Source organism: Anomalospiza imberbis, chromosome 8 (assembly GCF_031753505.1).
Source record: "Anomalospiza imberbis isolate Cuckoo-Finch-1a 21T00152 chromosome 8, ASM3175350v1, whole genome shotgun sequence".
NCBI classification, from domain to species: domain Eukaryota; kingdom Metazoa; phylum Chordata; class Aves; order Passeriformes; family Viduidae; genus Anomalospiza; species Anomalospiza imberbis.
Genome location: NC_089688.1, coordinates 4,597,656 through 4,623,908, shown reverse-complemented (window position 1 = coordinate 4,623,908; position 26,253 = coordinate 4,597,656). Strand labels below are relative to the sequence as shown.

Sequence of the window (26,253 nt, the reverse complement as noted above, 5' to 3'; positions counted from 1 at the left end):
AGCAGGACAGGGAGAGATCCAGCCCCTCTGCCCTGGCCAGTGAGGCACATCTGGAGTGCTGTGTCCAGCTGTAGGCTCTGCAGTTCAAGAAGGACAAGGAGGTGCTGGAGAGGGTCCAGCAGAGGTCACAGAGATGATTTGGGGTCTGGAGCATCTCTCTGATGAGGAGAGGCTGCAGGAGCTGGGCCTGGTCAGTCTGGAGAAGGGAAGGCTGAGGGGGGATCCCATCAATCCACAGAGACATCTCCAGGGGCTGGCAGAGGAGCGTGCCAGGCTCTGTTCAGTGACAGGATGAGGAGCAGTGGCCATACAACGCAGGTTCCATCCCAGCATGAGGAAGAACTTTCCATGGAGCCCTGGAACAGATGCTCAGGGAGAGCCTCCCTCTCTGGGGACACCCCAAACCCAACTGGAGGTGTCCCTGTCCCACCTGCTCCAGTTGCCCCTGCCTGGGCAGGAGGATTAGACTGGATGATCTCCAGAGGCCCCTTCCAGCCCCAGCTATTCTGGGAAAATTCTGTGGGCTGTGTGCAATGCAGAACTGGTGGTTCTGTCTGACACTGCCCTGCCTCACACAGGGTGGGAATTCCAGGTGATTTTTACCTGCTAGGAGCAACAGCATTAATCCTTGCCTGAGCGGGGACTGGAACAGTTTCCTCAGGTGGTTTCAGTGTGCTCTGGGAAATTGTCTTGGCTCCCCAGCATTTCAGGCTGAGGACAGTGGGAATTCTTTATCAAGCCCCCCTCATCATGGCCGTGCATCATAGCACCTCTCTTTAAGGCAGGGGCTCATTTTCCAGTTTGCAGCAGGGTCAGAGGGAACATCAGCACATCCTGGGGTCATCTCTGCATCCTCAGGGCTGGCAGTTCCTGCTGCCAGCATCCTGTGATTAGTGTTTGGGAGCTGAAGTATTTAGTGTTCTGTGTTTCATAGCTGCTGAAAGGATGAATTTCACTTGCTGCCTCAAGAGTTGGTTATTCCGTGTCTGAGTAGGTGGGTATTCATGGAGAGAGCTCTTCACTCATTGTCCTTGCACTCCCCAGATTTGGTTCTCCTATCCAAGGAATGGATTCTTTCTTGAGGAAGGGATAGCCGTGCAAACTGTGTTTAAAGGATGTAAAATGGTTGGGTTTTTTATTGCCTCATCTCATGGGGAGTGAAAATATTTTTATTATAAAATGCCACACTGCTTTATCCCCTCACAATTCTACCTCTCCTGGGCTGTTCTAAAGAACAGGTTCTTCACAAGTCTGAGATGAATGAAAGGAGTCTGTGGGATTTTAGTCTTTCACTGGTTTAAAGTCTCTCACAGTCACATTAGTTTAAGTAGACACTACAGAAAAGTGAAAAGAAAACCTCTGTGTTAAACTCTATGAAGTCACAGAGTGACTCTGGATAGAGCATGGGTTTTCATTCTGAATCTATTTTATTTCCTACAAGGCATTAATGTTGTTATTTGTAGCTATAAAAGCATACCTGACCTTGAAATAGATTGTATTTTTAATCTCATTAGGGGAAAAAAATCATTATTTATGGTCTTGTATTAATTGAGTGATTAGTTTTGTTTTAAACATGACTTAGGTGACTCTACAGTGACTTTACAAAGGAAAGGTGATCCTGAGGTTCCCTCACTACCTGCAGTGTGAGGTCTCAGAAAGGTTTAGCAAAAAATGTTCATCTTATTATGCAGTTAAAAGTCACTACAATTGTGAAAATTACATGAAATTTATCTAGATCTTGTTTGCTTTAGTTTGAAACTGGTTTTTTTTTTAATGTACCCTTAGCGTAGCACTGTTCTGGTGAGTAATGGTTTGGTTTTAGTTGGTTTTTTGTGGTTTGGTTTTGGGCCCATGGTCAAAACGCCTTTCTTAAAGCACAATTAGGAGAAGCCATTTTAATAAGTTTATTTGGGTTGTGAATCTCATTATGTGTATTCAGTAGGCTGACTCTTATCTTTTTATTTGTTTTAGAAAAGAGCAGGGCAGATCTTTATTTTTTTTAGTTTTTCAAAACACAGCCATGTCTGTTAAAATTAATTAGAGCTGAAGGTCAGAGTGTCAGTGCTGCTGGAGCTGTTATGACACATTTTTAGGAGCTGAGTCTCAGCAGCATTTAGAATCACAATCAGCAAAATTCAGTGAGAGGAGCTGAGGGAGGATGCTGATTAAACTTCTGCTCATGCTGTTGCCCTTGCACTGATTTAAAAGAAAAAAATTACCCTAAAAAGGGCAATATTGCAGGGTCAGGAATGGGACTGGATCCTCATGGGTCCCTTCAACCCAGGATTCTGGGATTCCAGACAGAAAATCTCTAACTTGCCAAAATAAACAACCAAACAATCATTTCATTCACTTCAGATATACTTGAGGGTTTTTTTTAACTTTAAATCAGAGTACATAGAAAATAAAATCTGCCAGGCAGGCTGAGAAAGCAGCATTTCAAAGGCAATGAATCAGGGAGGTTTGGCCATTCCCTCTGCCTGCTTCCCTTGTTATACCAGTGGCATCTGGAATTTTGGATGCTGGAGGGAAGAACTGCTCTCTGCTGTCCCACCCCAAGGCTTGCACTGGATGAGGGCATCAACCTTCCCTTCCTGCTGCTGGCACAAACCAGGGTGGTCCCTGGCCCTCTGATGTTTAAAGGGAGCCATCAAAGACAAATCCCTCAGCTGGAACTTGGGGAATGCTGTTCTGCTGTCCCTATTAGTGCAGGAAGTCAGATTTTGGAGAATCTCCTCGGGGTCTGGTCCCTTGGCTTGGAATTAAATTCCTGCTGCTCATTTATGAGCACAGAGAATGGCAGCAGATCACGAAGGGGCTGGAAGCTTGAATTTGAATTTCTCTGATCTCTGAGAGCCCTTGCCTCACCTGAGACCACCCTGCTCCTTTCCTTGTCCAGAAAATCCTTCCTTTTTCCTCTGTTAAAGACACCAATGAGCAAATTGGGAAATCTGAGTTGAGCTACTAATACATGAAAGAAGTTAAAGAATTTTGGCTAATCAAGACAATGTATTCAAGTCTGTTATTACTGGGAGTTAATCTGGTGAGCCTTTATAGGTTTTTGAGCTGGAATGGGAACTGAAAATGAATATTTTTGTGTTACAGAGTGTTTGCATGTGGTTGGGAATGGCACAATGCTGCAAGAGCTGTGCTGATTCTAGACTTGCTATTAATTTAACATTTGTTAAAAAAATTAAGTTTGTATCAGGAATTAAAAGGATTGCATTAAAATTAGAGATGATTAGGTGAACTGTTATGCCAGTTATGGGAAATTTAAAAATATCTTCGGGTATAATAAGCAACTTCATTATATTAATGCAAAATATTTTCCTATCATTAAAAAAATTAAAGAACATTCCAAATGTTATTTTAGCTCCTAGGAAAAAAAAATCACAATCTTACTTCTTTTTAGTGCTATTGCTTTGTTTTTAAATGAACTATTACCTGCAAAGTATTTTCAGAACATTTCACTGATCTCAGAGAAAATACTCTAAAAAAACATCATCCAGCTCGAAGGCAAATAACCATTTGAGTTATTTTCTGTCTCTTCCCTCAGCACATAATATTAAATTAATTTATTAATTGTCAGAAACAGCTACAAAGCAGTGCTGCACTGCTCCTGCTAATTTTGATATCCTCAGAAAATGCATTGTTGTTTTCACTTGGAGAAAAACCAAAATATGCTTGCTGGAAATAGCTATGAGATGCACAGATGAGAGGGATTGTCATGGGAACGTTTCATCATCCATGGGAAGCAGCTCCTGATCCTGCTGTAGTTTCCTTGTGTGCTCTGGGAGAATTTATTCCCTCCCTGCCCTTCCCACAAGCAGGAGAGTGAAGCTGTGTCTGACCAGGGGGTTTCAGGGACAAAAAGGCCACGCACAAAAATAAATGATAATTTCTTTGGTGGGGTGAGATTGCTTTGTGTCCAAGCACAGACATGCTGAAATCTGCTTTTTGTTCGCATTTTCTGCCTCTAACATTTCGTGGGGACTCCTCAGAAGCAGCCTTCTAGCAAAGGGCCACCACCAAGTAGTCAGGAGTGATTTTGGTGTCATCAAAACTTTCCTACCTCGAGTGTTTCCTCACAGCCAGGTCCCCACTGCTGTGGGGCAGAGCCTGACTTACAGGTTTATGAACTTATTTAATGTTTGTACAAAAGCAAAAGAAACTTTGCTTCTTGTTCCTTTCTCAGCCTGGTTATAAATGCAGCCAATGCCCTTCATGGGCAAGAGAGGGAGACTGTCAGGATGTTCCTGCCTTTAAAACTGCAGCCCAGGAAAAGCCAAATTAATAAAGAGAAGTTCTTTGGCCCGAGAATTCCTCCTAATTCTCAGTTTTAGTGAGCTCTAGTCACATACCTGCTTGTGCTGTGTGCTTTGCCTTATCCAAACTCAGTTACTACAGCATTAAATATTGTCTTTGTGCTTATGAATGTATAAAAAATGGGAGAAATATAATTATGACAGTGATCCATGGATGTATTTTGGAAATCATACACAAGCACAAGGAACCATCAATCTAGTCCTGCAACAGTTTTCAAATTTATTGTGCCAGTGTAGTGAAAATTTTAAATTAATTCATGTATTTTAAATCACCATGTTTGGTACAGCTGGGCTCGTTTTGTTGTTGGTGTGGTCAAATGACCTCCAAAAATACTTATTTTGAATTTATTCCCTCTTGCTGAAATCAAGGCTGTTACTTGAAGGATAGGTAGGAGAATACACTCAAAGGCATTAGTTATAAATCAAACCAATCCTTTCTCTTCAAAGCCTTGATTTATGCACGTCAAATTAACTTTTTCAAACTTGCTGTAATTTATCTCAAACACAGGACTTCTCAAAAAAAAAAAAGGGAAATGAAATGTATTTGTGCTGTGCACTCAAGGTAAAATTTCTGAGTCAGTATTAATCAGGAGCAATGTGTTCCAGGATGAAGGGAACGTAATTCAGCAGATTCTTTTGGAGCAGCAGTTGTTCTCCTGGCTGACAGAGGGACCAGAAAAAATGGTAAGAAAATTTCTTCTTTTAACTGCAAAGCGTGTCTTCAATTCTCTCCCTCCCTATTTTGTGTTTTTTTTTTAATTCACTCCATTAGTAAGCCAAAAATGCATACTGGGAGTTGCGATGGTGAAGCGTTGAACAGATAAAACAGGTAAAGATTAAATTGTTTAACTGGAATTGTGTAATAGTAAGGAAAGTGTGATGGTTTATTACCTCCAGACGTATAACTAATGTGTCATTTCTGCTGTTCTGCATGTACAAAAAATAGTTCTGGGGTCTGGGATAGATTTATCATTCTTCATTGATTGCCTCATTCTGTAGCAGGACGTTTCTGGCAGTAAAGCAGCAGAACTGTCACATCCATCATGATGTGTCGGAGATGTGTCAGGGCTGGGGCTCTTTTTTGAACTTTACTGCTCCTGAAAAATGTAGCTGAGCATTATAGGCAGAAGTCTGACATTTCCAAGATGAAAATCAATCTTTTTTTATGTGGTGATTCTCAAAGCAGGCTTGAGCTTTGATTGCACAAGGGGTGGTTTCACACGTTGGGGGATACAACAGGGACACCAAATAATTTGGGTAACAGATCTGGCAGGTGTTCTGTAATGAATATAAATTGGAGAAATGATCATAGAAAAGATACTCAAGTCAAGATGGCACAGCAAACATTGATCTGCTGCTGTCACAGCTGGGAACCTGAACGTGTTTCTTTTTGGTTTGTGTATTTTCTTGTATTTCTCTTTAAAGCTGGGGTAAATACAGCTTACTTTGAATTTATATTTCATATCATACAATATTTAGTGCAGGAAAAAAAGAAGAATTGTTAAAATTAATTGCTAAAAGCATGAGAAGCAACAAGAGGTCTTAATGTACAGGAAGGAAGGATAGATGAAACACTTTAAAATGAATTTTAAAATGAATGCTAAAAAAAAGGTTTGAGCAATCTGTATAATTGTAAATACCTTGAAAAAAGAAAAGCCATTGTGTCACAGGTCCAGGGCCTCAACACCTGGGCACTATGGTGTTATTAGAGACAAAAAAGGACAGTTTTGTGCTGGCAGCTGTGTCTAGAGGCAGAAGAAACCTCAGGAGAAGGGCACCACAGAGCCACAAACAGCCAGACAAGCACAAATTTTTAGATGCTGGGAGTGTGGTGATAAAATATTTTGATGTTGGGTTGTTTCCCAGGGAAGGTGTTTGGAAATAATGAGCAGAGCAGTCTTGTTTTTTCATATTCTTTATTCAGGGAAATATCTAAAGGCGTAAGATGGTGATGTGATACCCAGTTGTCCCCTTCCAAGAGGAAGGAGCATGGAACTTCCATGCTTTCATAGATCAGTTAAAGATAATCAGCTGCTATTGAAATCAGGTTTCAGCTTGGTTGTTTGTCAATTTAGCCACTCAAGTGTGGGCTCATTTTCCCCACAAATAATGCCCTGTCAGCCACAAACCACTGACTCTATTTTGTTAAGGAGTTTAGCAAGGCATGAAATGCATAATTAGGGGAGGAACAGTTTCATCCCTTTGAGTTTCTAACAATTATTTAATTTAGGACAAACAGCAAAAGTCCCTAGAGCACATGAGTAGTCTGAAGTTGAAACAAGATGACAGCTTAGATGGATCGATAATTTCTCCTCCCTACAGTTACTAATAATATAGTGAAGAAAGAAATATTGGCTATTCCCAAGCTAAAGGCACCGAGAGAAGGAAATCCACTCCACTCCAGAGTGGACTCCATTAACACAGATTGCCTTCAGCCCATTTAGCCTCAGCACTGAGCTGTTTTAAGCAAGAGTTTGTTTCTAAAAGTCTGGAAGCCAAGGAATTAAACCCCACCTGAGTTTTAAAAGCATGTTTTCTGAGCCTTAATAGAATGACACTTTGTTCTTACTTTTTTGTCTCCAGTCATGCAGGAAATTAGAGGACTGACTTCTTCCTGCAGACTTTGGGTTTCAGGCTTCAGGCTCAATTTGGCAGCTTATATTGCTCAAATTGGCTTGTGAATGAGATATTTGTTTCTAAAGTACGACTGATATCAACTTGCTTACAAATACTTACAACGTGGACATGTCTCTCATTTGATTCTGTAATTATATGATGGCTTTTCTTGTCAAGAGAGCTCAGAAACTTAATATTGATTTATGTTCCTGAGTTTCTGAAACTGCAATGTGTCATTGTTGAGCATAATTTAGAGTGGCCTTTTTTCTCCCCTCTAATCTTGTACGTGCCAAGCTTGAGCTCATTTGGGGCTGGAATGATCTCAAAAATCATTTAACCCTTGTGTGGATATGGTGACAGTGACATGGATGATGATGATGATGCCATTGAGGTGTCTGATTTTTTTATGGTGATCTGAAATGATATTTTCAGTCAAGGCTCTGAATAAACTCAGCATGAGAATTATTAACATTCCAATATCTTGGGTGTCCTGTGGGGCTTTATCTTCTCCTGACACAGCAGGAGGTGAGCATGGATGCTCTGCTTGCCTGTGTCCCAAAGTGCTGTGCTGACACCCCAAAGTCAGCCAGACCTTGAAGGGATCTGTCAATGCCTTCTCAGTAAAATGAGTTCCTTAGTGATGCCCAAAATGTTATTAAAATTTTAAAATGGCAGGTTTTGATGGAATAGAAACTCAAATGATCAGTCTGTCTTGATGAAGAAGGGAAATAAAAGGTAAAAAAATAAGGGACTATCTTCCAACCCAATCAATTCTGGGACTCTCTAATTCTATGATTAGTAGATTCTGTGTTACAATAATGCATTAAGGGGCAACTGCATTTAAGGAGCACAATGGCATGTTTGTTTCCTGTCAGGTTTTCCCCTTGTATTTGCATTCCAGACCATCTGTAGAGGCCCAGGCAAACTGCAGTCTGTGCCATAAAATCTCTGTTGAAACCACTGCATCACAATTCCCCAGTTCAATGAGGCTGCCATTGAGCTGATGTATTTAACATGCAGATAAATAAATGCACAAACCTGGTCCATATTTTCAATTCATTTTCGTAGCAAAACAAAAATCCTGATGGTGACAATTGATTTCAGCTTTTGCATTAATAAATCAATGGGAATATTCCAAACATCAAATACTCCTAGAATTTCTTCTGAAGTGTGATGCATTATTTGGGAGACAGTTTGTGGGATGTGGAAATGAATTTTTGACACATGTTGACATTGTGATCAGAGTTCTCAGTTTCCCAGGATGAAATGAAAATGAGGAGCTGATCTGGATTGGGTGGACTCTCTGTCATGGATACTTTTGTCTGTGTGCTGAACCTGTGCTCCCCAGGCCCTGAGCTGGGATCACACAAGGAAGTGTGGGATGTAGGCAGGAGTTTGGGCTATTTGATGTAGGAGTTTTGGCTATTTGGAAGTGTGGGATGTAGGCAGGAGTTTGGGCTATTTGATGTAGGAGTTTTGGCTATTTGGAAGGGTGGGATGTAGGCAGGAGTTTGGGCTATTTGATGTAGGAGTTTTGGCTGTTTGGAAGTGTGGGATGTAGGCAGGAGTTTGGGCTATTTGATGTAGGAGTTTTGGCTATTTGGAAGTGTGGGATGTAGGCAGGAGTTTGGGCTATTTGATGTAGGAGTTTTGGCTGTTTGGAAGTGTGGGATGTAGGCAGGAGTTTGGGCTATTTGATGTAGGAGTTTTGGCTGTTTGGAAGTGTGGGATGTAGGCAGGAGTTTGGGCTATTTGATGTAGGAGTTTTGGCTATTTGGAAGGGTGGGATGTAGGCAGGAGTTTGGGCTATTTGATGTAGGAGTTTTGGCTATTTGGAAATGTGAGATGTAGGCAGGAGTTTGGGCTATTTGATGTAGGAGTTTTGGCTGTTTGGAAGTGTGGGGTGTGGGCAGGAGTTCGGGCTATTTGGAAGTGTGGGATGTAGGCAGGAGTTTGAGCTATTTGGTTTCATTTGCACTGGGAGATGTTTTTGTTAACGCAATGTTAACCATTCAAATTTATTCAGCTCAGGTTTCAGCCCTGAGGTTTCAGGACCGCTGATAGGACTGAGAGGATAATTCTTGTCAGCTGGAAGGTTTGAGTAGCTCAAACAACACAACTTTCCTCTGTGGGATGCTGCTGGTGGGATCGAGGGCAGTGGTGTGTTGCAGTTTTAAGAGGATCATCAGAAGCATGAGGTGAGGAGGAATCCAGCAGAGAGAGGTGGTGAGGTGGGCAAAGCTTACGGAGCATTCCCAACTGCCTCATCATGGGGACAACCCTGGGAAGTGCTCATTTATTTGCTATTTCAAGAGTGCAGCAGCATTTCTGTGCCTTCACAGGTTGTCTGGTGTCAGAGGGGGTTGTTTATCATCAAGTTTTGTTCTTGTGGAGAAAGCCAAATTGGTGCATTGGTGAGAGGGGCACGTAGCTGAGGGGAAGTGTTCTGCTGAGCTGCTTTGGTCACATAAAACAGGCCTCCTGCTGGAATGCTAGCCATGTGCAATTGTTCTTTCCTAGCTGCTCAGGGCTGGGAAGTGCAGGATGTACACCAGCAGTGATATCTGTTCACTTGCTCTATCTAAATCCCCCTCCCAGACGTGCCTGTAACAACTCTTTAATTCCAAACTCTTTCCATCTCTGATAAAATTGCATTAATTACTCATATTCCTGTATTAGCTTTGCTCTGAAAAAGAATAAATTTTCTTTGTGTTGTTCCACAGCATTCTGGAACAAACAGAAATCCAGGATCTGTAGTGCTTGTGTCATCATAGGAGATCCTTGAAGCAGAGGCTGAAGCAGCAGAAGCGTTCTGCACTCTCTGGGGGTGCATTTGTGCATGAGCATTGCAAAGAGAGGATGTTTTCCCATCCTGTACTGACAGATTTGCTGGCAGAACTATGTAGGGTGGGTCAGGTGTCTGTTCAGTGATGTTGTCACCATTTAAGTTCGTTTAGCAGAGAGTGTGGGCCAGCAGGGGCCCCTTGCTACCTGTTGTAAATAAGGGGGAGTGTTAGGTTTTCCTTCACTTGCCCAGAACAGCCTTTCTGCAGCAGCACCATCCAAATCCCCTTATATCTGTGCCCATGGGATGGTTTTGGAGCTGTTTACACTTCGAAAGCAGACTGTCAGAGGTGTGGAGGGACGGAAGGGGCTCTGTTTCCCCCAGTGATGTTTTGTGACAGAAGGGGTGGATAGTTAAGAAGAACTCAAAGCTTCCACTGTGTCATTTGCCTGTTCTTGGAGAAAATTTCTGTGGGGCATTTGACTGTGGACCTAGGAGGCCAACAGCCCTGGCCTGTCCCCTGGGCTGGCCCTGCCAAGGGACCCCGAGGGCTGTGTCCAGTCCTGGGCCCTCCTGGCCAGAGAGCCCTGGAGGGGCTGGAGCGTGGCCAGGGAAGGGAACGGAGCTGGGGAAGGGGCTGGAGCCCCAGGAGCGGCTGAGGGAGCTGGGAAGGGGCTCAGCCTGGAGAAAAGGAGGCTCAGGGGGGACCTTGTGGCTCTGCACAACTCCTGACAGGAGGGGACAGCCAGGGGGGGTCGGGCTCTGCTGCCAGGGAACAGGGACAGGACAGGGGGAAACGGCCTCAAGCTGTGCCAGGGGAGGCTCAGCTTGGACAGCAGCAGGAATTTCTGCATGGAAAGGGTGCTCAGGCCTTGGCAGGGGCTGCCCAGGGAGCTTTGGAGTGCCCATCCCTGGAGGTGTCCAAGGGAGGGCTGGAGGTGGCACTCAGTGCTCTGGGCTGGGCACAAGGTGGGCACTGGGCACAGCTGGGACTCCATGGGCTGGGAGGGATTTTCCAGCCTCAGTGATTTTTGACTCTACAGCAGGGCTTCTGTGGTAATGAGGAGCTTGGTTTTCACAACTGAAAACAAATAGTGTGTTTTTAAAAGCTAAAAATACTTCCAGACTTGGGATCAGTAGTAAAATCCTGAAATGTCTTTTCATGTTCCTTCAATGCAGAGAGGCATCCACCTTTTGGGTTACTGATACTTTACATCTTAATAATTTCTAAATTTTACTTGAGTTTTCTTTCAAGGGCAGGTTGGATGGGGCCCTGAGCAACCTGTTCTAGAGAGTGACATCCCTGCTTATGGCAGGGGGGTGGAATAGGAGGGTTTTGCGGTGCCTTCCACACCATTCCAGTATTCTGTGATTCTAGTCTAGTTTTCTATCTTACCAGAGAATAGCTGGTGAGTCAGAGGTAAATATTGCCAAGCATTCCATATGCCACAGTGGAATAATTTATACCCGAAACAGGCTGGTTGATAAAGATCTCATTTTTGCAGTTACAGCTCCTTCTCTCTGTAAAAGTGGGGGTAAAGGGGGGTGCCTATCCCCAGTTGGAGAAACAGGTTGTGCAGTTTGCTTGGGTTTGGGGGGCATTGCTGCACAGACAATTCTGCCCACACAGTTACAGACTGGTGCCATGGAGTAGTAAATATGCTTTTCCATCTCTTTTTTTTAATCTAACAGGTTTGTGTTATCAAACCTATTAAAAAAATGTCTTGTCCCTAATGAATGTTTCTTATTCCTTCAATGTTACAAGGATATGGTTTCAAAGTATGAATCAGTCTGTTGAGGGTTGTCTCAAAATTGGATACAGATTTTGTCTGTTTTGAAATTTAAAAATCTCTTAAGTTTGTCTGAATTTATATATTAAATATATATGTATATATAACACTCATGTCATTAAATATATTTGCCTAATATATTTTGCATAGACAGTTTGAATACTGACTGACTGTGTACACCCTCAGACTCCATGCCATGGTATCTTAGAGAAGACTAACTTAAAACTTAATTTAGTCCCAGTTTTTATAAAGGATAAAAAGAAAAACAACTTTTTTTTTCTGTGCCTGATGTGAAATTTTCTGCATTGCCTCAGCTTGAGGTTTACTGATTTCCACATCTGTGATGTCAGGGCTGGAGGCAGGCACCTCATCCCCAACAGTTCTGCAGCATTGTGACATCAGGGGAGGTTCAAATCAGATATTAGGGGAAAAAAATGTTGGAATCTGGATGGCAAGGAACTCTGAGAACTTTGGGCCTGTACACCAAAGCTTAGAATTAAATACAGGATTTGATCTGAGACCTTGGTAAAGGCTTTACAACTTAGGTGCTAGAATTGAGAATGTGGATTTATAGTTTAAAGCAGAGACATGTTAAGTTAAAAAGAGGAAAGTTTAGAGTTTTAGAGTTTAAGATATAGAAAAAATAAAAGTAGTTACAGAGGTAAACAAGGAGTTTAGAATGCAGCACTGTAGGTTTGTGTCTCATAACATGACTGGCTAAGAAAGCTTACACTGTAATATGAGTCCATAAGATGAAATATTTAAGGATTGGGTCAAAAGCATAAATATCCTTGTTGGCAGTGTTTTATTGGTCAATAAGTCTTAAAAGGTCTTGTAACTAGGAGTCTTGTGACCTTCTGAACCATGCTGTAATGATATGAGCCCAACTCACCCTTCCTGCCTGTGTAGAAAATATTGAAAATAAATCACATCATCAAAAACTATTCAGAGGTCCCATCTTGAATTCCTTCTAAAATTCCACACAAGTGAATTATCACCAAAAAACTCACTGGAAGGGATTGGTCAGGCCCTGGAATAAATTGGTCAGGCACTGGAATGAGTTGCCCAGGAAGGTGGTGGAGTCCCCATCTCTGGAAGCATTCAAAAGTTTTCTGGCTGTGGCCCTTGGGACATGGTTTAGGGGCTGGTGGTGCTGGGGAGCAGCTGATGGTCTTGAAGGTCTCTCCCAGCCTGGATGTCTCTGTGATTCTGGAAGCCATGGCATGAACTTGTCAGGTTTAATTTGGGTTAATTTCTTCAGCTCCCAGGAGATCTGCTATGTGTCTGGGTGACTCTGCTGGTGCTAGACTGATTTCCACACCCAGACAGGGAAAAAATATAAATAGCAGTGTTAATCCTGAGCAGACACTGAATCTGTACAGCTCCCAAATGATCCCAGTGGTCAGACCACTGGAAATACTTGGTGAGCAAGCTTTTCCTTCAGTTTCTCAGGCAGCCAACTGATTGTGCCGAGCAAAGCAATGTTTTTAGGAGTGTGATTTCTCAAGGGCTCTAATTGCTGTGTGCTGAGCGAGAGGGATATTGGATGTAATGCTAAAACTGCTTATTTATAAATTAATGTTATCTATTCAAAAATTAGTGTTGAAGAGGGCTGATTTCCATTCCAGTCAGTGGTAATATGTTCCTTGAGAAGTTGTTAGTCATACTTTATTTTTCATTAAGTTACTAATTTTGGTTTTTTTTTTGGTATTTTATTCCATGTAACACATTTTTTTATATTTCAAGTTCAGCTTCCCCTGAATTTAACCAATGACCCAATGCTTCACGTGTTAAGCATTGGAATGGGCTGCCCAGAGCAGTCCTGGAGTCACCATCCTGTAAATGTTCAAAAAATGAGAGGATGGGGCTCTTTCTGATGTGGTTTAGTGGTCGTGGTGGGATTTGGTGGAAGGCTGGACTGAATGATCCTGGAGGTCTTTGCATGACTGTGGCAGCACTCCAGGTGATTTTACAGCTGCATTTCTTTCCTTCCCTTGCACCACAGACAAAAAGCTGAGGCAAAGCCCAGCCTAAATGGATCACTCTCAATCTTCTTCCTAACAAAAGGGTGAAGAGAGCATAGCAAAAAAAAGATCTTGCTGCACTCATATCTTTTGAAGCTGCTGCTTCTCTTCAAACTGGAATATTTTCTATTTAAATATTTATTTTCATTGCTTGTGGTAACTGCAGCTGTCCTTATATGGGATCATTCACCAGGATGAATAATGAAAGCTCAAACTACTTTAAAGTAGATTATCTACTTGTGCTGTGGAGGAAAAATATCCATCTTTAATCAAATTACACATTATCTTTTGTTGCAGGCAAATAGCTCCTCAGAAGAGATAGAGGTTGGAAAGATTATTTAAAAAAACCTATTCAGCAGCAGTCCATGGTCATGTTTAAGACCAGGCTGTGGTTCAGAACCCAGTAAATCTTGACTCTCATCCTGTTAAACCTGGCAGCAATTGGATTTACACTTCCCAAGATCAGGAAAAAATTAATTCAGAGAGAAGTAATAGTGTACATCCATATATTATGTCACATATATTATATTATATCCTGTATATTATATTAAAAATGTGATAGCAGGGAGAAGAAGAGCAAGCATGTAGTGTTGGTGTATGAGCACAGAGACTGAAGCAAGTATGAAATAATGGAAATAATGAAAACAGACAAAATCCATCCTAAAAAAAAAAAAAAAAGCAATACTGGAAATTAGGTTACTAGCATTGTCTTGATTCATTGAGTTGCCTGTGGTCAAAACTTTCAACTCCAATATTTAACCACCTAAAACTGGACATAAAGGGAAGAAATACCTGATACCTAGTAAGCAATTTTATTTTTCTCTTAATGCAACTTAAAATCTTTTAACCCCAAGTTGTTTTTTATTGGAACACATGGGCAGGGTTGCTCAAGTGCAAGTAACTTCTATCAGTGTGTGGGTAGAGAGTTCCTTGCCAATTGCTCTTAAACAGGCAGGGGTTTAATACTCTATTAAGGGATGAAATGAAAGTGCATGAGAACACCGGAAGAAACCACAGATGAGTGCCAGAAAGAAGCAGAAATATATCTGAGTGTCAGCTATTTTCTGCAGGTTTCCAAGAGGCGAAATGGAGATGGACACATCTATAGCTCATGTGTGGCATTTTGGGGCAGAATCAGGGCACTAAAGGCAGGGAACTCCTCCTTCCTGCTGCGCAGTTTTCCTGAAGGAACCTTCTGGGCTGTGATCTGGTAGAGAAGAAATGGTCAAGGGATGGAATGTGTTCCTTTTTTGCATGAGTTTTCCCAAGTTGTCTTGGTTATCAAATCAAGGACTGCGTGTGTGAGTGTATTTTTATAGAAAGAACTCATTGCCTCCTTGAGGCAGAAACTCTGGGGTCAGATGGAAAATGGAGCTCCTGTCACTAAGGATGTTTTGTTTCCGTGTAGACATTGAAAGCTAAGAGACCAACTTAGTAATATAAAATTAACAGGCTAATCTGCTAATTAGACAAGTGGAGTCCCCATGCCTAGAGGTGTCCAAGGAAGGTGTGGACAGGGCACTCAGTACTCTGGGCTGGGGACAACGTGGGGACTCCATTGGAGTCCTTTTTCAACCTAAATTATTCCATTATTCTAAATCCATTTGCTGTTCTTCTCCTTTTCATTTTTTTTTCATGCACTTTATTTCTAGAGTATTTATTTTATAAAATCTGTGCACATTTTCCTTTACCATCTCCTGGAATTTAACAAATTATATGTGGTATAGGCACCACTTAGCTCACAACAGTTCAGCTATTTTAGGGTATTTTGTTTATTAAAGAACTCTGGTTTGGAGGAAATACAATTGGGGTTTCAAGGACATGAAAGTAGAATATGAGCAGTCTTTTGTGATAAAGCTGGAAAATGACTCAGAATGGTTTGAGCCAAAAATGTATACAAATGACAAGATTTTCTGGGGCTCGTGATTTTGGTGGTCTGACTCTCTTTATCTGATGTTATTTGGTGTTACAGTTGGTGTGTCCCTGTGTCATGTTATCAACTTGTAGCATTTATTTATTACCTTGAAATATAAGTATTTTTCAGGACTTATGATCTGTCATGTTTTAAATCTAATAATGCTCTTTATTTACCTCTGGATTTCTATGTCTTCATGCCACTCAATTTCTATCTCTGATTGCCTCATCACCACAGATGTATGAATCTTTTGGTTTTGCAGAGAGAGAACTTTTGTCCATGAGCTATAATTTACTGATGGACAAAAGTTCTGGAGAAAAATCCAGGAATTCTAACATTCCTCCCATCTTCAATCAAGGCCCGTATTTTCCTAAATCGCACACTCGAGTGCTAAGTAAGTACAGACATGCAGAAATAACTGTGTGGTACAAGATGATGAGTGTGTTAAATGAAAGATTTTAGCTGTAATTGTGTCCAAAACACTTTTTTTGATAATGAGTTCTTGGTTACCTGCTGAACTTTCAGGCGTGTGGTAAGGTAGAGTTTATCACAGTCAAGAATCCCAATCTTTTTTGAAGTACCTGAGGATTTTTCCTGAAAATTATAATCTTGTTATGATCTGTCACAGGAAATTTGAGCACCTGGAGTCAACAGGATGAGACCAAGGGAATATGAAAGGAAGAGGGAGAAGGGACATAAAATCAGAATATGTGATGAAAATAACTGCAACTAGGCAAAAAGATAAAAGAGGAAATTGCATGTGATTATAGAAGAAACATGGTTTAATATTGAAATAAACTCTGGCCCAAGAAGTCCCTGACCTGCAAACTTTTGGAAGCCAGGAGCTTGTTTGGGTGGAACAAAAGGAATTTTCTCACAGGAATTTTTCATTGAAAGGATTCTCACCTGATTTTCTGTGGTCAGAATCTGAGTCACACAAACGGGGGAGAAAAGGAATGGAAAAATAAACTTAGCCCTTGATGTAGAGATTGCTTGGGGGGGATCTGTATGCAAACCAAACTGGTAAATAAAGCAGGAGCTAAATAACAGAATACATGGAGTAATAGAAAAAGTAATTCGCATTATGAAATCAAGAGTAAATTAGTAGTGTTTGTTTAAATGACAAATGCAAGCATTAGATCGAAGGGGAAAACCTGAAACAAAATATTCCTTGAAGGAAGCAATCAGTGTTGGGCTTAAGCACCCATGAATTGTTTTGGCTCCTGCAGTTTCATGCCTTGGGAAATCTTTTCCTTTTCAGATAATCAGGAGTAGCCATGGCTGTAGTGCCACAGTGCAAGAGCACCTCCTGCATGTAGGAACTCCAGGGAGACCCGCTGGTATTTCCCTATAGAAGTTTCCAAAATCCCAATAAAAACCCCTGCCAAACTGCTGAACCAATGCCATCATTTGTTTCTTCCTTTTTTCACTCTGCATTTTCCAATCTGAGACAAAGCTTGTCCCTCTCTGATTTAAGTTGGAATTTGATCCTTTAGGGAAGACCTTGGCTGCACAGATCACTGTCTGGGTTTGAGGGCAGCTCCACAGTGGAAAGTACAAGGAAAAGGGAGTTAAAAGGACCAGCAGATCTCTGACTCTGTGGTTGATCATGAGGAGCAGTGTCACGGCAGCAAACACCTGAGGGCAGGTGAGCAGCTTTATGTAGCACAGGTGACTTTTAACTGAGATCCTGGGATTTATTTTCACAGGTCCAGAAGGGAGGAACATGCAGGGCCTTCTGGCAAATCTCAGTCATGTGTTCATTCTTTTCCTTTTGGAAAGCATAACGTTTTCTCCTCTACCTGTCAGGTTTTGTGCAATTAATGCTGTCTTCCTGTTCTCTCAGCTCCCACATCTCTTCCTTCCCATGTCTCCATGACATTTCCTTTGCAAGTTTGAAAGAACTTATTATTCCACTTAAAAGGCAAAAAAAAAAAATCTCAAACTGTTTTTTCATATGACAGCAGAAACATCAGCTGTGGCTTTGCTTGAAAACTAGTGCATCATTTCCTGAGAATGGATTTAAACTTTCCCATTCCAGACCTATCTGGGAGCAAGGCCTGGTCTAGTGCTGGATGGCAGGAGGGTTGGACTGGAAGGTCTTTAAGGTCCTTTCTAACCCAGAGCATTCTAGGACTCAAACAGGCATCCATTCCAACCATCCTTGTCCTCTCCTCAGAGGCCACTTGGGTGCCTTGGGAGGCCCTACTGGAATCAGAGGTCCCTGTCAAGAAGTCTTTGGAAACCAGTGGAACACTTGGAAGTGTTTTGAGTCGTCAAATACCAGCTCCAGATGTGTGGTGGGACCACTGCTGGATCCATAATAATTACATGCTTTCGGGGCTGCTGCATTTGGACATTGTGTGCAGGATCTGGGAAACTGCTGGATGGATTCTGCACTTCCATACCCCAGCTGAGGGGTTAGGAGCAGCTAACCCTGTTCAAAGACTTCAGTGGGTGTGCCATCAACACATGGCAGCAGTGGATTTTTTTGAAGGAAACACTCTTAAAATTGGGGCTTGAATTGGTGTGTTTTTATGGACAAGTGACAAACATCAACATTAGATCAGTCCCAGTGATTTCATAGCAGAGCAGTGTTCCTCTGGTGCAGGAACAGCAGTGAACCCCCTCCTGCTGTGAGGGTTACTGGGAATGTGTGATAAGAAGGATTTCACATGTGAAAGCACCCTGAGTTTGAATCTCCCACTTCAGGCAGGGGCTGTCTCCACCTGCTTGCTCATGTGTCAGAAGAATTCTGGTATATTATAGAAAGAGCTGTAGTTGCAATAACAGAAAGATTTTTGCCTATGGACAGAATAGGAATGTTAGTGGTAAAATGGACTTGATTTTCCAGCCAGATCTCTCTTCTCTTGCTTTGCAAGAAAAAAAAAAAAAAAACAAAAAAAAAAACCAAACAAACCTGTTTTAGGCTCCAGGAGCCACATTTTCAGATAATATAAATTCACATTCTTCCCATGGGGCTTTGATGACTTACAAAGATCATCTGGTTTATGAATTTAGTTGAGTATTTTTGGTCTTTTGAGGGTTATGTCACAGCCTTATCATTTCTTGCCATCATGTTTTATATGGGTTCTGTTTCTCAGAGAAGCTCATGTGGCACTTGGGGATGTGGTTTGGTCGTGGCCTTGGCAGAGCGGGGTAACAGCTGGACTCAGTGATCTTGGAGTTTAACACCCTAAATAAATAACAATTCCATGTGGAAGCACACCAGTTTAAACTCAGATTCTCATTCTCAGACTGGCTTACTTCAATGTGTGCTACAATTTACGCAGAGGATTCGTTGATGTCTCAGGATTGTTGGTAGATGGCATTCCTGGGTCACACATCCCAGAGATTTACAGCTGAATGTGTGTAAATAATGGGAGGTTACTGGGCATGCTGACTGCAGCATATATTTTCTAAAATACACATCAGTGTGGGCTTTTTTCAGCTTAATATGCAGTTTTGTTTCTTTACTCTCCCCAAAATTTGATTAATCTGATAGCTTGGTACCTTTAAACCATCCCAGCAGCTCAGACAGATTGCAGATGCTAAACCTTATGTTCACCTCATAAAAATATTACTGAAAATTATTGGCAACATCTGACTTGCATGTAGCTGTATCTTGATCTGTTTAAATTCAGTGAAACACAGTGGGATCTAGAAAAGCAAAATCTAGGAAATGTATAATCAGTAGTTTTTGAAGCTAAGATCAGTGTAGGCATCTACCCTTATGCTTGCTTTCTTCTTATTTTTGAATTCTTTTTTCATAAGTTACTGCTGATTGGGAAGAATTTCCAGCCCCTTTCAGATAGAGCCCAAAATATCATTTATTTTGATATTTATTTTATTTATTTATTTGAGTTGTTTCTCAACTCAAATATCTTCTTATTTGCCTTCCCTTGTCATGGTTTTTATCCATTACGACACGGACTGCTCATCCTTAGGGTATTGGTCTGTATCCACTCAGCTTGAATTGGAATTGCTCCCCACCCATCAGGAAACTTCCTGTGTGCTGAACCCACCCCAAACAAGCTCCATCCTTCTGTATTTTTACCTCTTGCCATTGTGTAGGAACAGGCGACCTTCAAAGAGGAAAAAGAAATCTTCACCAGGACAGATCTTCCCACATAAAACATGGGGCTGTTCTGTGGTGGTGTTGTCCGTGTCCCGTGGTCCAAAGAATTGGGTGAATTCAATTCCTGACAAAGAATTGAGTGAATCTCTGTCAATTCATGTTTCTGCAGAGCTTCATAGTGTGATCTGCAGAGAGTCCCCATCCCTGGAGGTTTCTAAAGGACACGGAGAGGTGGCTCTTTGGGACAGGGGTAAAGTGGTGAATATGGCAGTGCTAGGGGAATGGATTTGCTGATCCGGGAGGGCTTTCCCAATCCAAGCCATTCCACGGTTCCATGATTAATGATCTCTAACAAGTCGAGTGCTTTATTTCTGAACACACAACATGGTGCTCGTAAAACTTTATAGAGGTGTCAGTAGCTTTGCTAGCGTGGGGAAGGTTATTTTTTTGCAACAGTGGCCACACTGTTAATATGGGTCATTTAAAGGTTCATTAAATCTGCTTCCTGGGGCCTTGATAACACAGTGCTGGCAGGGAAGAACAACAACTCTGATTTCCTACAGTTGTCTTAAATAACATGTTTCTATGGTATTGGCTGGAACGTTGGGTTGCCAAATTGGAAGTACCCTCAGAGAGCTGGGGTGTGTCTGTAGTTCTTCAGAATAAAACCCTCCACTCTCCTGCCTCTCAGTGAGGTTATCACTACATTACATTATTGAAGTGATAATGGCTGTCACTCATTTAAAAGAAGCTGGTATGAAAAAGCTGATCTGTTGGTAACTTTGAGAATTCTAATTGACAAAATCAATATGCTCCCAGCTAGAATAGCACCTCTCTTTTTTTCATTTTCCACAATTACATAGCAGGGAGTGATTTATCACCTGGCTTCCTATTTTTAACAGTTTTTCCAATACTCCTTTCTCATTGCTAACCCCAAAAATGTGTCCAGTTGCTCCAAGACAGAGAATACACGAGAGCTATAAATGCCTTTTCAGTCTTTTGTTGCTTTATTATTTCAGGAGTAGCAATTTGAGACTACAGGTCAAATAGATGCTGCCGTAACCTCTGTCTGCTCACTGCTCCCTGGAGCTGCTGTGACAGGCTGGACCCACCTTCCTTTCACGGAGTTCAGTGTGGTACCTACATTTCAATTGGAATGGACAGGGCAGCATTTCACACCTCCTGCCTCAGCCTGAGGGACTCTCTCTTCCTAATCAAGTTCTTCTACAAAGTCAATAAAAATGTGGTTGTAGGAAGCACTTGACAAACCACAGGTGAATGTTAATCCTGAGAGATGAACTTTCATAGAGCTCGGTGATAATTTCAGTTTGGGGGATAATGAACATGTGGACAAGTCTGACATTCACATAACATAAAGATCAGCAGGAGACCCTCACCAAGGGTTGCTGTGTAGTTATTAAAGTCCAAAGCAGCTGTTTCCAGAGGTCAGCCCTGTGAGGCCATTGTTTATTCACAACTGACTATGATGTGTAAACAATGAGAAGTCACATGAATCGATCCTTAATCACTGCAAAACCTAAGAAAGCAGATTGAGTGATCTCTGAAAGCATTTTTGTTTAAAAGAGAGTTAAATATGCTGCTAGATTTGTTTGCCTTGTCTTAGGAAGTCTTGATTAGATAGAGAAGATTGTTCATCATAATGGATTTTCCTACTTAGCCACTTACAGGCAGTGCAGACCATGGAAGAAATCAAAGCAGCATGATGAGATATAGCACTGAAGATGAGATTTTTTTATAAATGCCCATTCTTTAAATTATCTTGTTATTTATAAGAAACTGATTTGTAAATTATTTAATACCCCCCCCCAAAAAAAAACAAAACAAAAAACAACAACAACAACAAAAAAAAAAACAAAAACACAAACCCAAACCAATCTCTATCTAGAATGTTTTATGTCTGGAACTACAGTTCTGTCTGCCATTCTGTCTCCACTGGGTATTGTTTGGGGCCAAGTCTGTGCCTTTCTTCTCCTTTTAGTCCCAGCATCATTCCCTAAACTGGATCTAGAAACTCTCTGGTCCCCAAGGACTGAGGAGAGCCAGAGCCAGCTCACCTTGCCAGGACCCCAGCTTGCAGAGAGCATGCAATGATTGGGGGTGAGTCCCACCACAGGATTTCTCAGCTGCTAGGAGCTGTGGTTGGTCCCAGCCAGTTTTAGAACTCTTTCCTCTTCCATCAGCTGATGGAATAATAGAATTTTTAGCTCCCAGCCATGGTTGGCCCCACACAGTTTTAGAATTCTTTCCTCTTCCATCAGCAGATGGGGTCAGCACACAGGGCTGCTCCCAGCTGGAGAATAAACCTCGTGCACTGGGCTCCTACAGAAGTTAGTAAAGTTGCAGATGTTCTCAGAGGGAATCAGTTTGGTTTTGCTATATTTGTCCCAGGAGCATGGCTCTATTTTAATGGCACTTTCAGGGAATTGAATTCAAGAAGGATTATATAGGAATATATAGGATTTTATATTATATAGCAGAGGTTGAACTGTAATCAAAACAAATGAAAAAAGAAAAAAACTAACAAAAGGGAGATGAATCATGACTCTGGTCATTATCTAAGGGTGGGCACCTTCCCAGTGCCACAGCTGATGCCATGGGCAGATGTACAGGACAGATTATGCAAATTATGGATTATCCAACACTGGACTGGACAGAGTTCAATGCTGTCCTGCTGCCAGTCCTGGGGTTTGGGAAACCCCAGGGTTTTTTTTCCTCACAGTGCTGGAAGTTAGACCTCCTGTGCCTCTTGGTAAGGTTGAGATGGTTTCCTCAGGAAACATGTGCAGTACTGGAACATATGTGTGCTCTGACATGGAATACCAGCCATATCCACTTAAAGGGATATCCACTTAGAAGGGATATCACTTACTTCTCACCTGAACTAATTTATCTGAACTCTCCTGCTGAATCTGGAACTCTTCCTGTGCCATGCTCTTGCCTTACACCCAATTTCTTCCTTATTCTTTTATGATCATTTCCCTAACAAACTTTTTGATTATCTTAGAGCAGGCAGCTCTTGATTTTGCTATTTTTGAGGAAGTCTCAATAATTTCCTGTGATTCTGCAAAGCAGTTTCAGCTGTTTCGTATGGAATTCAGTGATTGTGTTCTATTTTGTCTCCATGTCTCTTAGAATCATTTGGATGACAAAAGATCTCTGCAATCATCCAAGTCCAAGCATTCCTCCAGCATTGCCAAGGCCACCCATGTCCCCAAGCCATATGCCACATCCATATGGCTTTTAAATCTCTACAGGGATGGGCACTCCAAAGCTCCCTGGGCAGCCCCTGCCAAGGCCTGAGCACCCTTTCCATGCAGAAATTCCTGCTGCTGTCCAAGCTGAGCCTCCCCTGGCACAGCTCGAGGCCGTTTCCCCTTGGCCTGTCCCTGTTCCCTGGCAGCAGAGCCCGACCCCCCCTGGCTGTCCCCTCCTGTCAGGAGTTGTGCAGAGCCACAAGGTCCCCCCTGAGCCTCCTTTTCTCCAGGCTGAGCCCCTTCCCAGCTCCCTCAGCCGCTCCTGGGGCTCCAGCCCCTTCCCCAGCTCTGTTCCCTTCCCTGGCCACGCTCCAGCCCCTCCAGGGCTCTCTGGCCGGGAGGGCCCAGGACTGGACACAGCCCTCGGGGTCCCTCGGCAGGGCCAGCCCAGGGGCCAGGCCCTGCCCTGGGGCTGTGGCCACCCCATGGCTGGGACAGCCCAGGGGCCATTGGCCTCGTGCCCCCCTGGGCACCCCTGGGCTCCTGTCCAGCCCTGGCACAGCCCCCAGGGCCTTTCCCGACGGGCCCTTTCCAGCCCCTCTGCCCAGCCTGGAGCTGCAGGGCCTGGGCTGACCCCAGGGCAGGACCCGACAGTTCCACACTGAGTTGCTCTGTAATGCATATCTGATAGAATCCTCTTTTCTGTAAGCACCAGGGAACGGTGATATCGTTCATTGGAAATTATGATGTCTTGGCACGGTATTTTGCTGTTTCATAAATGTGTAAACTCTGTTAAATCTTCAAAATATAAGCCCCAGACAGGCAGTGGGTTGACAACATTATTCTCTTAGAGCTGCTGTGCTGTCAGCAGCCCTTTCCTGGGTGTTGTCTCCTGTCAAGCGCCTGAGAAAAAGCTCTTGGAGCGGGTTTAAGGTGCGATGTTCCTACAAGCAGGATTTTCAATTTTCGTCCTGAGCTGCAGGTATTTCTCAGCTGTTTTCCAGTGCCTGATTTCTGTTTGCTCTGGCTTCTCCTTATCTCCCATTCCTGCTGTGGTTCCCCATAGCATGAGGTACTTCTCACAACCTGCAGCAGTTCTGAAGCCCTGGGCTCCTGGCCAGGTTTTTATTATTGTTCTTATGAACTGCTAACTCTCCTTTTTCAAAGGTGCATGAAGGAGACAGACCTGGAGGCTTTTACTTGTACAGCTCTTCTGTCTTTGGTTTCTCCTGGCAACTCTTTGTTCTCTACATATCTTGTTTGTATGGAAAGGGGTTTTTATTCCCTTGGTGTTGGTCATAATTCTGAGCAGCATCTTTTACCCTCCCACCCATCACTGGGCTCAAATGCCTGTTTCTGAAATATGAACAACAAAATTTAAGGAAGACACATTCAAAGAACTCAAGAGTAAATTAGAAATATAATTCTCTGTTATTTTAAAGTGTTATATTGTATTTTCATAAGTGTCATCCTAATATACTTCAGGAACTTTTTTGTTTCCAAACAATGGAATTGAAAATGTAATGCAAACACAGGATAGTACCCTTACTATTCTTAATTTCAGTTAGCAAGGAAAAAAATTGGTTTTCTACTGCTATGGCCCAGAGCAGCTGTGGCTGTCCCTGGATCCCTGGCAGTGCCCAAGGCCAGGCTGGACAGGGCTTGGAGCAGCCTGGGACAGTGGAAGATGTCCCTGCCCATGGCAGGGGTGGCACTGGATGAGCTTTAAGGTCCTTTCCCACCCAAACCACTCAGTGATTCTATGATAATACTCCTGCTGAAATATTTAATAGCTATTTCATCTTAATGCTTTGTCACTCTGATGTGGAACTGGATTTCCTCTGTGCATTTTGTGGTTGCAATCAGCAGTATTTCAAATGCTGGGGCCTTATTCCACGTGCAGGTGACTTCTGTGGGTCTTTGGGAATAGAACACTTTGTTCTGGTACAAAGTCTAGTTGATTCCCTTTTTTCCTTGGGGATAATGGATAATCATGTCAATACACAATAACAAATAAGAAAACAAACAATGTTGAAGCTGGTGGGTTTTGGTGTCCTTTCTCTTGTCAGTTCAGTTTTTCCCAAGGTCTGGGGCCGGGCAGAGTGGTTCCTGTGGCTCCCCACAGGTCCCGGCCATGGTCTCTCAGTGATAGTCTGACCTCAGACCAAAACCAAGCCAAGCAGTTCAAGAAAAACAAAAGCTGCTGAAGGATTGCTGCTGCACTCTCTCCAGGCCTGGGAAAGGGGGGAAAAAGAAGCTTCTTCATTAAGCCAACAAAAAACCAAGCTGGCTGAGCAACACAGTACTCACTGATATGTACCGCCGGGAGAGCGATCTTGAACAAAACCCACACAGGAGACCCAAGGATTCTGCCACTGCTCCAGACCCACCTCAAAGCTCCAGCAGCCACTTGTGGGCATAAAGCAAATGATTAGGGAATAGAGCATCATCATAAAATCACCCCAAGACAACAGGGGGTTTTTGAAGCACATGTTTGAAGCACATGATCCTGTTGGCGTCACACAAGGAGCAATCAGGGAAAAGGATTCTCTGCTTCAAGATAAAAAGCACAAAAATGTAAGAGCCCAACTCTCCTTTCGTACAAATCAACAGCCTAGAAACTCCAAGGAATGCTTTTCCAGCATTGGTGCCTATCCACTGCCCCCTTGGCAGCATTTTTTCTGAATGATACAGCACAACAGGAGGTAACCAGATACAATCTTTTCCCTCTGCAGTCCTGCAAACTCCTTTTCGTGTGCCCATCGTCAAAGGCAGCAGGAGTTTCACAGTAAGAAACCTCTCTGAGCTACAAATTCAATCCCCTGGGAGGAAGTTCAGCACTTATCAGCATCTTCCTCCTTTTTTATTAGAAATGAAGGCACGATACTGAAGTAAAAGGAAACATATTGGCAACTGTCAGCTCTTGGGAAGACATCATCAATAATTTTGTCATGAAAATACGTGTACAGCCCATAGCAGTGCTGTTATTTAAGTCTGTTAACACCCTTGGAGTCAAATCTCAGAATTATTTCACCCCAGCCCCCAGGAACTGCTGCTTTCAGGTAATTCAGAATATAAGGAGTTATCAGAATGTTCATGTAGTCAATGTTTTCTTCTTTAGAGAAGAAAATAAATTGGATTTTAGTTGTTTTCTCAAACTATGCCAATCTCTGGCCCTGAAAGCGAGCAGTCCATTTTAGTAATTTTCTTTATTAAAAATAACTGGAATACAAACACAAACACCTGCAGCCACATAAGATCTGTGATATTTTAATAACATTTGCTAATCGTTTTTGTGTCCTTTGTAATTCCTTTGAAGCTCAGTTTCTTACAACTGCATCCTAATACATATCTTCCTTTAATATCACTGTTTTCAAAATGTCAGATTAATTCTTTAATGATCTTGTTGACACCCAAAATCTTTTGAGCTTCCATCAGATAAAACAAAGCTTTCTTAGCCCAGCATCAATCTCCAAATGTTATTAACTTTTCTTTTTGTGTTTTG

The 26,253-nt window shown here is 42.4% G+C and overlaps 1 protein-coding gene and 1 long non-coding RNA gene across 24 annotated transcripts in view; one reads left to right on the top strand and one right to left on the bottom strand.

Annotated features, from left to right (window-relative positions):
• PCDH15 (protocadherin related 15) overlaps positions 1 to 26,253 on the top strand; it is a 626,487-nt gene that overhangs the window by 151,578 nt on the left and 448,656 nt on the right. For 18 of the 23 annotated variants that reach the window (XM_068197049.1, XM_068197046.1, XM_068197047.1 and 15 more), the window contains exon 3: positions 4,932 to 5,009. The exons of the other annotated variants lie outside the window; for them this stretch is intronic. The gene's annotated coding sequence lies outside the window, so the exon portion shown is untranslated. The remainder of the gene's footprint in view (positions 1 to 4,931; positions 5,010 to 26,253) is intronic. 23 annotated transcript variants of the gene reach the window in all.
• Positions 9,631 to 11,791, bottom strand: LOC137477815 (uncharacterized). The gene is made up of 2 exons (XR_011001193.1): positions 11,688 to 11,791; positions 9,631 to 9,932 (listed from the first exon to the last, which is right to left on the bottom strand). It is a non-coding gene; the product is annotated as an uncharacterized lncRNA (long non-coding RNA).